This window comes from Centroberyx gerrardi, chromosome 20, assembly GCF_048128805.1.
Source record: "Centroberyx gerrardi isolate f3 chromosome 20, fCenGer3.hap1.cur.20231027, whole genome shotgun sequence".
NCBI classification, from domain to species: domain Eukaryota; kingdom Metazoa; phylum Chordata; class Actinopteri; order Beryciformes; family Berycidae; genus Centroberyx; species Centroberyx gerrardi.
In genome coordinates this window covers 12550125-12564939 of record NC_136016.1, presented here as the reverse complement: position 1 = coordinate 12564939, position 14815 = coordinate 12550125, and the positions used below count along the sequence as shown (strand labels likewise).

At 40.0% G+C, this 14815-nt stretch overlaps 1 long non-coding RNA gene across 1 annotated transcript; it reads right to left on the bottom strand.

The window, feature by feature from the left end:
• Window positions 1–8448: 8448 nt before the first annotated feature.
• Window positions 8449–14643, bottom strand: LOC144543000 (uncharacterized). Its single transcript, XR_013507574.1, has 3 exons — window positions 14540–14643; window positions 13921–14063; window positions 8449–9526 (listed from the first exon to the last, which is right to left on the bottom strand). It is a non-coding gene; the product is annotated as an uncharacterized LOC144543000 (long non-coding RNA).
• Between the last annotated feature and the right edge of the window lie 172 nt (window positions 14644–14815).

The window sequence follows — 14815 nt, the reverse complement described above, 5'->3', positions numbered from 1 at the left end:
TTGTATTTCACATTCTGTCTTAACAATTTATGTGACACTTTGGAAATGCATTGAGCTGTGCCAAATATGTTAATGATAATAAAATAATAATAAACTTTATTTATATAGCACTTTGTTAACCTGAGGATCCTGAAAACTAAAAAAAGGGTTAGGGTTAGGGTTAGGGTTAGGGTTAGGATGTATGCAATTTTTCCAAGCTGTAGATTGCTGAAAAAAGAACAGAAAACTTTCTCAGAAATTGTTCAATTTCCTTCCTTTTTTATTTTATTTTTCCATTCCTTATCCTTTTTTCCACATGGTGCAATGTAGTGAAATGCAGGGTACGGGTGCCAAAACCTTTTGTCTCACTAGACTAAGTACACAGCTTTATCTTCTTTAATGACACTAGGATGCACGTTTAAAACCATTCATATGCCATTTCCGAGGAGGGGAAAAAAAACATCCCATTGTGCTTTCACTCTGTCTGTTGCCTGAGACATCCCCCTCCATTACTATAATAGGATAGGAGTAGGAGGAAAGTGAATGGAAAGCCATTGTGTGAATGCTTTTGGAATATGTCCTATGGCACACATTTAAATGACCTTAAATGGAGCGTCCAATGATCTGTAACTGCGCGGAGGAGATTGACTTTAACTTTTTTCCCTTCCGTTTCTCATTAGGAACTCATTAAACCTGAATGGAAAGTCTAAGAGAGACAGTAAAAAAAAGCCTCAGGCATCACTTGAATGCAACTAAATACCCTGTCATACTGTCAAGGGCACACTGCACTTTTAGGGAGATGTAGAGCATTTGAGAATAGAGCGTGACACCTGCTTTTACTTGCATATAGCTCTATTCAGGCAGTAGACACCACAACTCACCACAACTCACAAGGCATAACAGAGCATTAATCAGCCTGAAGTTACACAAAAAGAAAATTGGATTTTTCACCCAGAACTGATATTTTCACTGCTGGTTTAACGTGGCAAACCATAAGATCAGGGTCACATAGGGCAAAAAAAAAAAAATGAGATTTTCTCTTTCCTGGGCAATTAAAGCAAAGAAGCAGCATAGCACAAAGCAATATTCTCTGTCCCTTGTCTGCTGTAGCCTGGATAGCTCACGGATCAGGGTGTGTCATGGGACAACCGTTCAGAAGGTGAAGCGGGTGAAGTGTGTATCGTATTACTGATGTGTCGCTCGGCGGTCTGCGCACAGGGCAGAGATGACAGGCAGGGGCCAGCGACGACACACAGCACATATGCTCTCTTGACAGCTTCAGACACTGCAATGCAGAGAGAGAGAGAGAGAGAGAAAAGGAGAGGGAGAATACAATCACAGGTGCACGCTGACATCAGTATCACTCATTCCCGTGCTGCACAATGACTATTAATAGACAATCTCATACTGACATGATTGAAAGGGTATTAAGAGGGCTTGAATAGTTCCCAGGTCGTTTTCACGTGTTGGGAGGACAGATATTCTTGTTCAGCTCTGTACGATGACAAGTAATCTCTGATATAAAGGGGCTGGAATGTCAAAGTCAGGCTGAGGTGAAAAAGTGAGCCAAACTCTCATTACCTTTCATGTATTCATACCCAATGCAAATGGAGTTTGCATGTCAGATGTGAAATGATAAGATTTACACAAGCATGAATCCCTCACAGCTGGGTGCAAGGGAAAGTTGCCCTTGGGTGCCGATTGGGAGGTTGGTTTAAAAACTCCCCGACTAATGATTAGTTTGTTTCCTATTTTCACCTTTATTTAACCTGGTGGTCCCATTGAGATGACACATTTCTAGAGAGACCTGGCCAAGAAAGCAGCATCACGAGAAACATGAAAGTCATAGACAACGTTCAACAATAAGTGTAACAGTAAGTGAGCAAAAAAAAAAAAAAAAAAGTTCAAGGTTAGAACTGAGGGGATTGCTGTCAGCAGTCAAGAGCAACTTCAGAGCCTCTATTTTAACACATCGGCCTGACCCTGACCTCTTAACTGGCAGCCATTTTTAAATAAAGGAGTTGTGGAGTTTAGGCAACCTCTGGTTAACTTCTCAAGCTGTATTACTTCAATCTCTCTTGACAACCCAGTTCCCAACGGGCTTAAATGGCGCATGAAGAGGAGGTGGTGCATGTTTACAAATACCAAAGCCTCATGGGAACTGGTGCTTCAGTATAAACCTCTCTGATTGGTTTAGCTTTGTCATGTAGCCTGAAGCTAATGTTTGGCTGCCCTCACTTTGCCCTACATTTGGCAACGCTGACCATGATTAACACTGAATTTAACTAACCAAGCTTTTTTTTGAGTTGTTTGACTGGTAAGGTGAGATTGTATTCATCCACTGCTCTTGCCACATTTTACATCAGAACTGCTGAGCTCTTTCGAAACAGCCAAATATTGGTCAGTGATAATACAATATCAACATGTTCATTCTAAGCCAAAATAGGCATTAATCTGTAGCGATCATACAGCCAGGAATGCCTTTCACACTATTCAATACCAGTGTGACACAGGACTCCATGCATATGGACTAACTATGAATGTACTGTATACATAGCAGAGATAGTGGCCCATTACACCCTGATGAATAACTGGTAAAACATTGGTACGATCACTTCTGAGAGAAGAGCAAGAGTTTATTTTATGCAGCTTATTTTCTTTTTAATATTTAGTTCCCAGTCTATGAATGTACCACACACTGGATTTAATACACTATTGGCCAACAAGGATACAAGTGTGAAGCCCATGTGAGGCCTATAGTGAGGCCCAGGGCTAACAACTGCCTCCAGGCCTGAATCAAGGCCATCCAGGGAGCGGGAGTCGAGTCTTTCACTCTGCAACAAAAACAAACATGTGGCACGTGTTTTATCCCAGAAGTAGGTTGCTTCCACTAATCTGCCCAGTAACAGTTATGCAGTGTGCGTGTGTATGTTTGAGTGTACGTGTATGTGTGCAAGCATGCATAAGTATGCATGTTTGCATGTGCAGCCAACAGTGAGTGAGTGGGCTGAGGGGAGCAGAGGAGGAGAGAGTAGGAGGAGGAGGCCAGTAGTAAATGCATCCACCAAAGCTAAAGATAGCACTGTGCTTGCAGGCACTCAGCGAAGCCTAGCTTGCTCTGTCAAGGTTACACACACGCACGCACACGCACACGCACACGCACACACGCACACGCACACACACACACACACACACACACACACACACACACAGAGGGACAGCAGCAAGCGCCTGGGCAAACAGAGTTTTTAAGAGGGTGCTTTCTGAATAACCAAAGTAAAATCACTGCAGAGTAAATAGAGCATTTATGGAAAAATGGAATGTATGCAATGTCTGAATGTCCATAATTGGTACAGCCCAATGGTAATTTGCCAAGAGGACTATTTAGTATAGAGTAGAACATTATATATTATTCAATATGCAAAATCTGTGGTGTTATTCACTGTTGGCTTTATTGCTAGCTCACTCTGAACACAGAACACACCATGGGAACACAATCCATGCTAGTTTAAAAAGGCACACAGTCAGCCATTGAGTTGTCAATGAAACAATGGTTAAACTATGAACTCTAGTTGGTGATTATCTTCAAACACCCCCAAAATAAACAAACAACAAACAAACAAAAAATGTATTTTCAGAATAGTATTAATTTATGTTTTATTTTCTTGTAATGATCTAATATTCATTTAACACACCATTTCTTGCTACATCTTTGATGTTGTGTCATAAAAACACATATCAGTAAGGTGGGTTAACTGTATTTCCCACATAAAAAGGTGGCTGAAGTATGTAGGTTTTATCCTTCTTCCTTGCTGAATACTTAATGCTAAATCTAATATATGGAGAACAACATGGCAGACTATGTAGATTCCTATCAGCACGGTAGTAATGCCAATGAATTTAAGCATGAGACTAATCTTGACATAAGATCCTCAGTCAACCATGTTAGTAGTGTGAGATTTCTCAGGATTATAGAACTTCACACTGAATGAATGTCTGTCACCAAACAACTGTTGCACCGGCCTGGCTCTACCTGAGATCTTTTGTGTTAAAAAATCTTCCTTTATGAGGGTGATTTTGCTTTAAGTTGTGGAGATACTTGGCTTCCTGTGTGGGATGCTAAGGCCAGCCTCAGTTTCTGGCACCATAAGGAGACTATCTTTTCAGATGCTAATTGCTCACATTTGGCACATCAACCATATTAAGCTTTAGCATTAGGTGGTAAATTAAACAGAAACCACATCATCAACAGCAACACACTGATCCATTTCCCTCTGGCCATGCGTCAATACGTCTCGCCAACTCCATCCAGCTCACTCTCAGCTCGGGTCTAAAGATAGAACTGAACTGATGGACATGAGACCATGAGTTCAATCGAGCAGTTTTGTGGCCTTGGTGGTGATGGTGATTGCAACCAGGTAAGCTTTCTTTAGAAACAGGATAAACTGCTAACATTCCTTGGACAGGCTGATCAACCTCACCTGACCTCTGACACAAGGTCGCTGATGTGATGCCCTACATTCACAATTGTTTAACCCTTATTAACCGAGAGTAAGTGGGTATACCGTTCTTACAATGGATACTAGCATCAAAAAAACAGATTGAAAAGATATTTTAGGCTTTTCTGAAGCCCAATTAAAGTCACCCCATGCAGTGAAATGAGTGACATTCAAAAGGCAATCTCTAGCTGTGTGCTGAGGAAAAAATGGAAATGTGTCATTTTGTTTGTTGACAAACAAATATATGATGAGAAAATCATAGAAATTACTGTGACAGTCAGAAAAAACAAACCAACGAACAATTTGGATGACGATGATGATGATGAAATCCATTATAATTACCCAGATGGACATAAAACAAGCAAATAGGAACACAGGTGATGTATATCCTGGGCGGTTTTTAAAAGCAGGTCATGAATAGTTGTGGATTTACATGTCGCTGCATAAACGGATTATCAAATGGCTGTTGTTCAACGTGAAAACAATTCATTCACTGTGATTTAACTTGGTCTGGAAAGCTTACATAACCTAGAACTGTTAGATCAACGCTATTGACCTCTCTTAAAGCAAAAGGTGATGTAATGTGGAAAAAGAGGAGAGAAGCACACTGAAATCCACATCAGTAACACACACACACACACACACACACACACACACACATGCAAAGACAAAGATGCTGAAAGACATATTGTATACACACAGTCAAATCATTTATGTATGCCTGCATTATTCATAAACAATGACACAGGCATGAATTATATACAGTAGATGCAGTTATAAGATTTAAAATATGAATTCTCAAATCATCATATCAACATGCAGAGCTGTGGATTCATGGTGACCCGCTCTAACTTGCCTCCACACCTTTACGAGGTAGTGACTCGGCCTTTGATTGGTGACAGAGGCTCTGTCAGCTCAGACAAACAAAATGCCTTGTCTTTATACCCTCACACACTTTTCCTGGGGTCAATATTTGATTCAATCCACACAGAGAGGGCTTAAGACAACACAGAGCGGCTGCAGTTATCACATCATCGCCCCGTGGTTGAAATAACATTAAGCCTAATCAGGGTTTGACAAGGAGGCCATTGTAAGCCACACACAAACACACTGGCTGTAAATCGCATTTCAGAAAATGGGAGAAATCCTTTCCACAAACATGCCACTCTGCTAATAACGTTTAAGTGTATTTGTGGTCCAAAGAGAGGACAAGTATTTGTTATCTAAAGAGAATGTTATCTGTTTTCCCAGATGTCAATGGGTTAAGCACCGAGCAGAGCCTTCTAATTATTGTAAGCTCTTAAAGGGCAATGTTTAACCATGATACAACCTTATTTCAGCATATTATGGAACAGTGAAAAACAAAGGTTATGAAACTATATGGAGGGAGGAGAATCCAGTTTTGGTTATGGATATGCCCTAAGAGAAGGTACTGTAGCCTGTAGTCTGTCTTATAGTGTATCTGCCTAATATGAAGGGACCTTACTAAATAATGCATCCGTGTGCCTGGATTTGTAATGTTAATAATTTAGATGATTGGAGGGGAATAAGGCAAGAAGGCTAAGATGGTTGCTCAGTCATTTTGGAAAGCGTAAAAACACATTCCCTCTATGGACTTACCCTAAACGTAATGATCCCTGTACTGTAGCCAAATATCTCTCTCTCTCTCTCTCTCTCTCTCTCTCTCACACACACACACACACACACACACACACACACACACACACACACACACACACTGATTGCTTCCTTTGAATCTGGGAGGCTTTCATCTGATGCAGGCTGGTACAGTATATGGACCACTGAACAGATCAAAGCGACAGTACAGGACAGGTAGTGACTCCACCAGTGTCTCAGTGGAAGTGATGGGAGACAACCATAGAATAAACAAAGAGTTAAAATGACCGCTTGGCGTAATGTAGATTAAACAAACACAGTAATACAGTTTTTGATGTTATTCCATCAAGGATGAAAATTTGTCTTCTGTCTCAAAGAATCTCAATGTCAGCAAGATAAGCCTGCGCTGATCCTCTTTGGTCTAATAATAAGAAGAGGACGCGTCCAGAATGGAGAGGAGATGGACGGGGTGTTATGGAGAAGGGGAATACTACATCTGGGCCTCGTTTTAGTGGCCTCAGGAGACCATCCAGATCCTGCAAGCTCTTATTTCTTTGTGATTTTTTAGATAGATAAATGCCAAAGTCTTTGTTCCACATGTTGGCTGTCACACATGTGTGGTGTGACCATAGCTTCAACCAATTTTCTTATACTTACGTTGAAGAATTTCATCCAAAGTGTGGTATCTTTTGAAAAAAAGTGACATCTACAAAATAATTGACTGTATAAACTGAAATAATTTAGGGTACTTTTTAAAGAAAAGTCCTTGGTTGACTTAACACACTTAAGACAAGATCCTCTATACCTTGGAGATATTGTAGATTAGAAGAAACTTCAGGTAATTATTTTCTTCATTTTCATTTCTTTTGTAACTGTTGATTTCCTAACCATTCTACCAATTTTGGTCAATCAACATTTTTATTTTCATTAAGAACCAACTAAACTTTTCCTGACAAACTGCAGGTTTTCAGTCTATTGTACTGTTGAGGAAACTACGAGGTCTGCAAAATGGCTGCCCCCTTTTACCAAGCAAAGCTCAGCAGTTATAAGTCACATCAAAAGTCGAGGAACAGACAGTGCAGAATGGCGAGCAGACCCCTCTGCCCAAACTCAAAGTGACCTCCCCTGAAAGGAAAACAGCAGAGGTCAGGACCTCCTCTCTCAACTTGGAGATTAATGTGGGCACAGAGCGGCCACCCAGAAAAGAGGCAGAGCGGTCAGCAAGGTCAGTCTCATCACTACGCTCCAGCTAACAGACCCAAACACACACTTACACACTGACGCTTACACACAGACTAAGAGACACATACACATGCACGCACAAATACAGCACACACACACGTACAGCAGTGTGAGCAGACATGAACACAGCCAGATACACCCACACACAGTTGTTTTCACAGATCAATACTGTACTTACAGCGCTGTACTCATAGACAATATTATTATGACACCTTGAGAAAATAATGTGACCTCATATTTCCTGTTCTTCAGTGACTTTTGCACTACAGCACCAGTATTCAGACAGCTGATTCACCCTCCTTTTCTGAAGTTTGATCAAGGTGGCCAGTCAGGCAGATGGTTATATCAATCACACTTCACAATTGTTGTTGTCCCCTGCTATAGTGACTTCTATTGTTATAAATACCCACTGACATAAGACAAATAACCTTCTAGTGGCAAGCGACAAAAGCTCTCTGCCCAAGCTGGACCAAACAGTGATCACCGTGGATAAAAGGATCTCAGATTGATTGAGATGCACTGATTTCGGTATGAAAAGAGCTCCGGGCTAAAAGGCACCCCGTGCAGATATGCATTACAATAGAGTGAGCACATAGAGAGGCAGCTCCTAATGATAGAGTACAGCACATGCAGAGACCATCTGGGTAATTGTTGCAAAAGGCTGCTGTCGGGTGAAATCCTTGTATCTCCAAAAGGTCAACTTTTCAGGAATTAAAAAAACAAAACAGCCTTATTTTAGAGATTCACAAGCATGCTTTGTTGAATTAGATACTGGGTTTAGAAAGGGATTCTTACACCTAAGGGTCAGGAAAATGTCTTAAACCATAAAGGACCATGTAATGCTTCAATTCAACTAGAAACCTGAAAACCACCGGTATTGGAGATACATGGTTTTTACCTGACAAAAACAAAAAGATCCTTTTCAATGTTAGTTTGAGGTGTTAGTGTGCGTACTGAAACACAGGCAATGGAGACCCCTACTGGTGCTTCTTGGTCAGTGATGAGTGTATTTTTAAGGAGGGATAGCTGTCTCAGTCATTGTTTTTTTTAGAAAATATACAGTGAAAGGGAAAATGAACCACATGTTCCGAGGAACTACATGAGCTTTGAAAAGAATATTTAATTCTGTGGATTTAGAGCCACATGGATTAAGTTTAGAATACAAAAGAAAGATGTGCATGAGCAAGAGTTTATCACAAATACAAAAAATAGTGTGATTTATTTGACAGTGGAGCCCTATTCAGTCTGTCCTACTAGCACAGCTGATGAAAATGCAAAAATAAATCCTTTTCCTAGTGGGTGCTGCTTTGAGTCCCTCGGGGACGAGTTGACAGGGGAGCGTTGACGTCACAGCAGGCAGGCACTGGGGCATGACCTGGGGCAGGCTGAGGGAGAAGAAGGGGCTCGGCATCAACCTTGTTAGCACAAATTACTCAATACATGCTTCTCTTTGTGTATGCATTTTTGGGAAAAGTGTAGAAAATGAAAAGGAAATTTAACTGCCCACAATCCCTAACCACCCATCCAGAATAAAGCTGTATAGATTTTAGGTGTTATTTTATGTTATGTTATATTTCTCTTGCACATGGTAAAATAAGCATTCTCATCTTTTCAAAAACCCATGATAAATCAGACTACTTTCAATTCAGTGTTTCCAAACATTACCAATGTAGTTGGCAGCCTCTAAATTCATGGATGACTCATACTTGGCTGTCACATCCTGTATGTCCACTCACTCAAAAATCTCATTTTTTTTTAATACCACCCATGCCTATGAGTTTGTCAAGGCATGATCATCTATAGATTTACAGGTGGGACTCAGGTGGTTTTGTTCTAATCATCCAGCCACAGGCTCTATGTGGGTTTTCCATATTTAGATAACAAAGATCATTTCAAATCGGATTTGAGCCTGCAGTGTGAGTCCAGAGCTTGTCACTGATAGTTGATTTGCAGGCGGGCCTCAGGTGGTGGTAGTCCAATTAGCCAGCCATGCAGCATCATGATGGAGAACGAGGAGAGGGAAACTGTCAATAAAGATGCTACTAAATCAATGGTAAGTCTTGGCTCTTCTCAGCCAGATGGGACCTGTAGTCGTCCCCAGTGTAGAATTCCCTGATCATTCATTTATCCTGCATCTTTATCCTGCATTACCACTGCAATGGCTGCTGCAGTCCATTCTTTTTCAAATGCTGTGAAGAAGAACGGATTGGGTATATTGTGACGAAAAACTTCACTGTTGAAAAGAAAACAAAATTTTAAATATTTAAAACAATTGTTATCAGCTGATCACTGTTGAGTATATATGTGTTAAAAAGTCAAAATTCCATTTCATGACATTCTGTCTGTGCAATGAAGATCTATTAGAATATCTTAGAGATATTGAATAATGAACTTCAGGTAATGAGGTTTTTTTTTGTGCTCAAAAATGGATATATAGCACTTTGGGGAAAAACTCATTATCTGAGATTCATTATTCAATATCTCTAAAATATAGATGCCCTAGTCTGTAAAAGTGTCATCAGTTTGTCATTCAATATATATCCTTTAAAAAATACCATAATTTGTTTTATTTATCTACTGTCATTTTGTACAAGTAGGTCTCACGTGTTTTAAAAGGGTAAATATTTCATTCTGGAGCAAAATTATTATTTGTAGTAGAGCAGCCTTGCTCAAAGCACTCTGTGCAAAATGGAAACAATTTAATTTACTATTGTTCATGTTCATTTACTATCAAAAATGTCAAGTGTAGCTATAACAATGGACACACACACACACACACACACACACACACACACACACACACACACACACACACACACACACACACAGGTGTGTGCACAACAGGGTGCTTATTTTTTCCCAAAAGATCTGTTGTTGCCATGGCATTGCTCCGCATCTCCTTACATTGCCATGGAAACAGAAAAATGATGACTGGCATGGGCCTTGAAGTGTGATGTGGGTCAAGAGCAGCCTTTCACTGTTCACTACAGCACCCACAGATGTGCAGTAACCTCAAAGCTTGGCTCTTTGTACACTGATCCTAATATATGATGTATACAGTGTGTGCGTTTAGGCTGGCACCACAAGCTCAAATGTAATGTTGATACTACTCTAGTGTTTGCACATTATACAGAAATAATTTACCATTATTCTTGTTGTATTTTAATTGTTGCGTGTGGTTACTACACATTTACTCTCTCACGCTCTGTCACTCATGTCTTTTCAATCAATGCAGTGCAAATAAACTTTTAAAATTTTCATTGCAGTTCAAATACAAAAAATCCTCATGGAACATTGTGTAAACAGGAGACAAATCTCAGTGAAAGCATCAGGTTTGTGCCCCATACAGATGGGGAAAAACAGATTTGAGTTGGCATGTAAATCAGCAGCAACTGAGACACAAATAGCAACAAATGCCAGTGCTGTTGGCTCTAGTAAGTCAGTATGTTCAGATGAGCACATGGACACAACTCCCATCTCACCTCCAACCCACGTGTGCAGCACACCATGTTATCTATTTGTCTAGCTGATCCACTTACATAACTTACACAGACTGGGGGGAAAGGAAGAGTTACACATCATTAAAAAAAAAAAGTGACACTCTTCCAAAATGATTGCTGACATGAAAGTAAAACTAATTCTGGAAAAGATATTTAAGCTATCAACTATTTTAAGTCCTTTAGGGATGGAATGATCTGGATTTTCAAACTACTGAAGGATGAAAGAAAACTTTTTTTTTTTTTTTTTTTTACTGAAATTGATATGAGAAACTGCTTGTTCATGTATGTGTGTGTGTGTGTATGGGAGAGAGAGAGAGAGAGAGAGAGAGAGAGAGAGAGAGAGAGAGAGAGAGAGAGAGAAAGAAAGAGGAGAATTGGATGTGTAAGACCAGCCATATACAGAGACAGAGAGAAATGAAAAACTGGTCAGCAAACTAAAGTGCTTATGACTGGATGAGATCAATCTGCTATTGGTCATTGATATGATTGAACTGACTTGTTATGACTCATTAACCTACTTTATAAACCCTTCATTCAGGCCCCTCATCATGGGGGATACAAAAGGACTGCTTTTCACTGCGCCCTAAAGTGAGACGGGCTCCAAGAGGCCCAAACTCTTTAAGAGGATTCCCCATTTTTATCATAGTGACAAACTGTCATTACCAAAATATGAGCCTAATCTCTAAGAAGAAAGATGATATTTTAAGATTCTACCACATACAAAATTTACTTGAAAAGCATTATAACCATGGTCAATACGATCATGAATCATCATTGTTTTCATTGTTTGTATTATTATAATTATTGTTTGATCACATTTATCACAATAAATTAACAGTCCCTCACTGCTCTCTAGATTTCTCCTAATATTCACTTCCATATTCACTTGTTTCATTTTTGGAATAATGTGTTGATGTGATAGTAATGTGGCTCCATCTTGTGGTAGTATGTTTATCTACACTGACTGAACAGCAGGAACCACAGCAGACCGGTCCAATTAAACAGTCAAATATGTATGAACCATAATGAGACCATGAACAAAACAGATCTACCGTATGACCTTTAGCAAGACTGTGAAAAGTACAAGGGGCTACAAAATAAGACAATCTTGAGGCATGATCAATTAAAAATGATGATTTTACAGCCTATCATACCTTTATGTCCTCAATATCTAAAGTCAATCTGTGGATTCAATATTTACATATGCATTCCCAATAACTGAAATCACATGCATATCAATTGCTTTCAGATAGTTTGAGAGGAACCTAATAGGGTTCCCATCAGTGTGAGGGGCCACACATCAGCTCTGACTAACAAGGGCTAAAAATAGCCTCTCTGCTGCACATTACCACCTGCATGTACAGCACCACTGGGCTAAATAAATACTAAAGGATTACGCTGACACCTAGGGGTGAAGAGAGCCAATACATCTGTCAGAGTCTTGATTCAGACTTCATGAATATACTTGTTTGGCTGGAAAACCTTCACTGTTCACATTTAAACTGATTGCCACTAGTTAGACAAACTATAAAGGAAACTGCAAGCATACTATCTTCCAACTTTTATTTACCCAGGGAGTGTTTGCTCAGCATGCACATTCTTATTTCAGTTGTTCAATTATTGCAATGCCCTACTTCAGTAGTTCTCAAAGTTTTGTCCTTGAGGGGATTACAGGGGGTCCCCCAGCAAAATGAGGAATATTTTTCACCATAATTAAAATAATCCCTATTAGAGAATGCATAAAAAATACTATTTTATTCATAGATTTCGCTCTCACCACTATTATCTCTTCACATACAGAATAGACAATGAATCAACAATAACAAGAATTTTCCCACATGGATCCATCTGACAAATAGGGGGTTGGTGGTCTAATGTGTGTGTCTCTTTGGGGGTCCGTGACATGAACATGTTTGAGAACCCTTGCCCTAGTTCACAGTTACACACACTCAGCCCTGGGAGCTGACGAGTACAAGTGTTCCACTATGGCAGGTGGGGGTTAAGTGCCTTGATCAAGGGCACTTCAGCAATAGTTGTTGAGAGAGGGAGGAATGTTTCTTGTTCACTTCTCCCATCTAAATTTTCCATCTGGCCTAGGAGTTTGTACCAGCATCTCTCTGGTGACAAGAACTCTTCTTATACTATCAGGATCACAGCAAAACAAAGTCTCAGTTAGAACAAAGCTCTCCTTGCTGGATTCTTGGTAACATTGTTAAAACTGGTCCCCTGGCATTACATTGTTCTGTCATGATCTATTGAAACCATGCAGCTGTATTGGATAACAATGCATTGAACTCACTGAACTGAGGATGGCCTCTTTTGTTTGGAAAATGATGTAACGCAAGCATGGAAGTTGTGAACTGAATATACACCATCACATCACCATCCATAACCCACATAGTGTCATTAGGAGTAAGGCATTTAATCCCAAAATGCCCCAGAGGAACTGCTTAGTAAATCTTCCCTGGATAAAAAAAAAAAAAAAAGTTATGTTATGCCAAATGTATCACAACAATTTGACCACTATGCCACCTGTGGAGTGTTTTTTATAAGAACTATAGGGCTAATACAAGTCTCAGTGACTCGAATGTAAAATAATAAAGTTATAGCTAAAAGTTGTAAAGACTTTGTAAAGCCTAAGGCTTACTGGATACATGTTCTTGCAAAACCTTGTCAGCATTTCCAAATCAGTTATTTATTTATTTATTAGTTCATGGCCACTTGTTGTAGGTCCTGCCATCGACCCTGGGACGTAAAACTGCAGTCATTTATCTTCACAAACTATCCAGAAACCAAATGATCTCTAAAATGATAATGCCCAGTCTAAGTTATAAAACCTTTCTGATAACCATTCTAAGCTATTCTTATTGGAATATTATGAAACACATGCTGCTTGTTGCTTATTTAAACACATTTACGTCATTATGTTACTGCAATAAACTTGTCTGGGCTGGATTGTGCCCCAGGATCAACAGTAATTTGCTTGCAAACAGGAATGCCAATCGAAGTGCTAATAGAGCTGGTGCTTGCCCTCCGATAATTGCATCACTAAGAAGAGTTCATCAACATAAAATATATCTTACCGAAGTCAAGACTACTGTGGCTGTGTTCTGCTCCCAGCAACAGTATGTTGTGTGCAAACAGGAATGTCAATCGAAGTGCAGCCAGACGTTAAGAGATAATTGAGCGGTCTCTCTGGTGGCGCTGCTGCTGCTGCCTTCCCGTGCTGTGGGAAATGTTGTAATTGTGATGTGAGCGCATTGAAAGACCCAACAAAGTGGTAAATAGCCTATACTGGGAAGGTAGGAATTTTCTTTGAATTGAATCGCGGAGATGTGACGTTTTAAATGAAGCTGTCTGATGGCACATTGGTGGTAAAGTGATTTATTTATGAGATTGTTGTATTTTCACATTTTTATATTTCGTTTTCAAGGATTTTTTGGTTTTAGTAAATTAATTAAAACATCAACCTACACACCTGATGCATATTATCTCCTCTTTATTTTGTCACTGCAGCACAAAGTAGCTATAGGCTATGTAGCTTTACTATTTATAAAATAAAACAACAGCCACAGAGAATATAGCCTACTTCTGTTACAGGATCCATTTTGTTATTGTGCCCGACCAAAGGCAACTGAACGCCCGCCATAAAGTCATAAATTCGACTTCTAAACCTGTGAAGTAGGAGTTTACCAGGAGCACCTGAAGGCAGCATGTTGTCCTCCCACCGCCTTGCTTATCGGTCGGTCGTCGTCGGTTGCCACCCTTGTTGGCGTGTGTCGCTGTCGTCCTCCGGTCCAGCTCCCGTCTCCGGAGTGTCTGACTGCCGGTGGGCGAGTTAGCTGGGGTGTGTCTGCAAGAGATAGTGGGGGAAAGGGAGTTGAGTCAAGAAAGCCACAAACAGCCAGAACGATACCGGAAGTTATGCGATTTTGCGTTCAAAATAAAAGCATACATTTCGTGGCTTTGTCTGGCTGA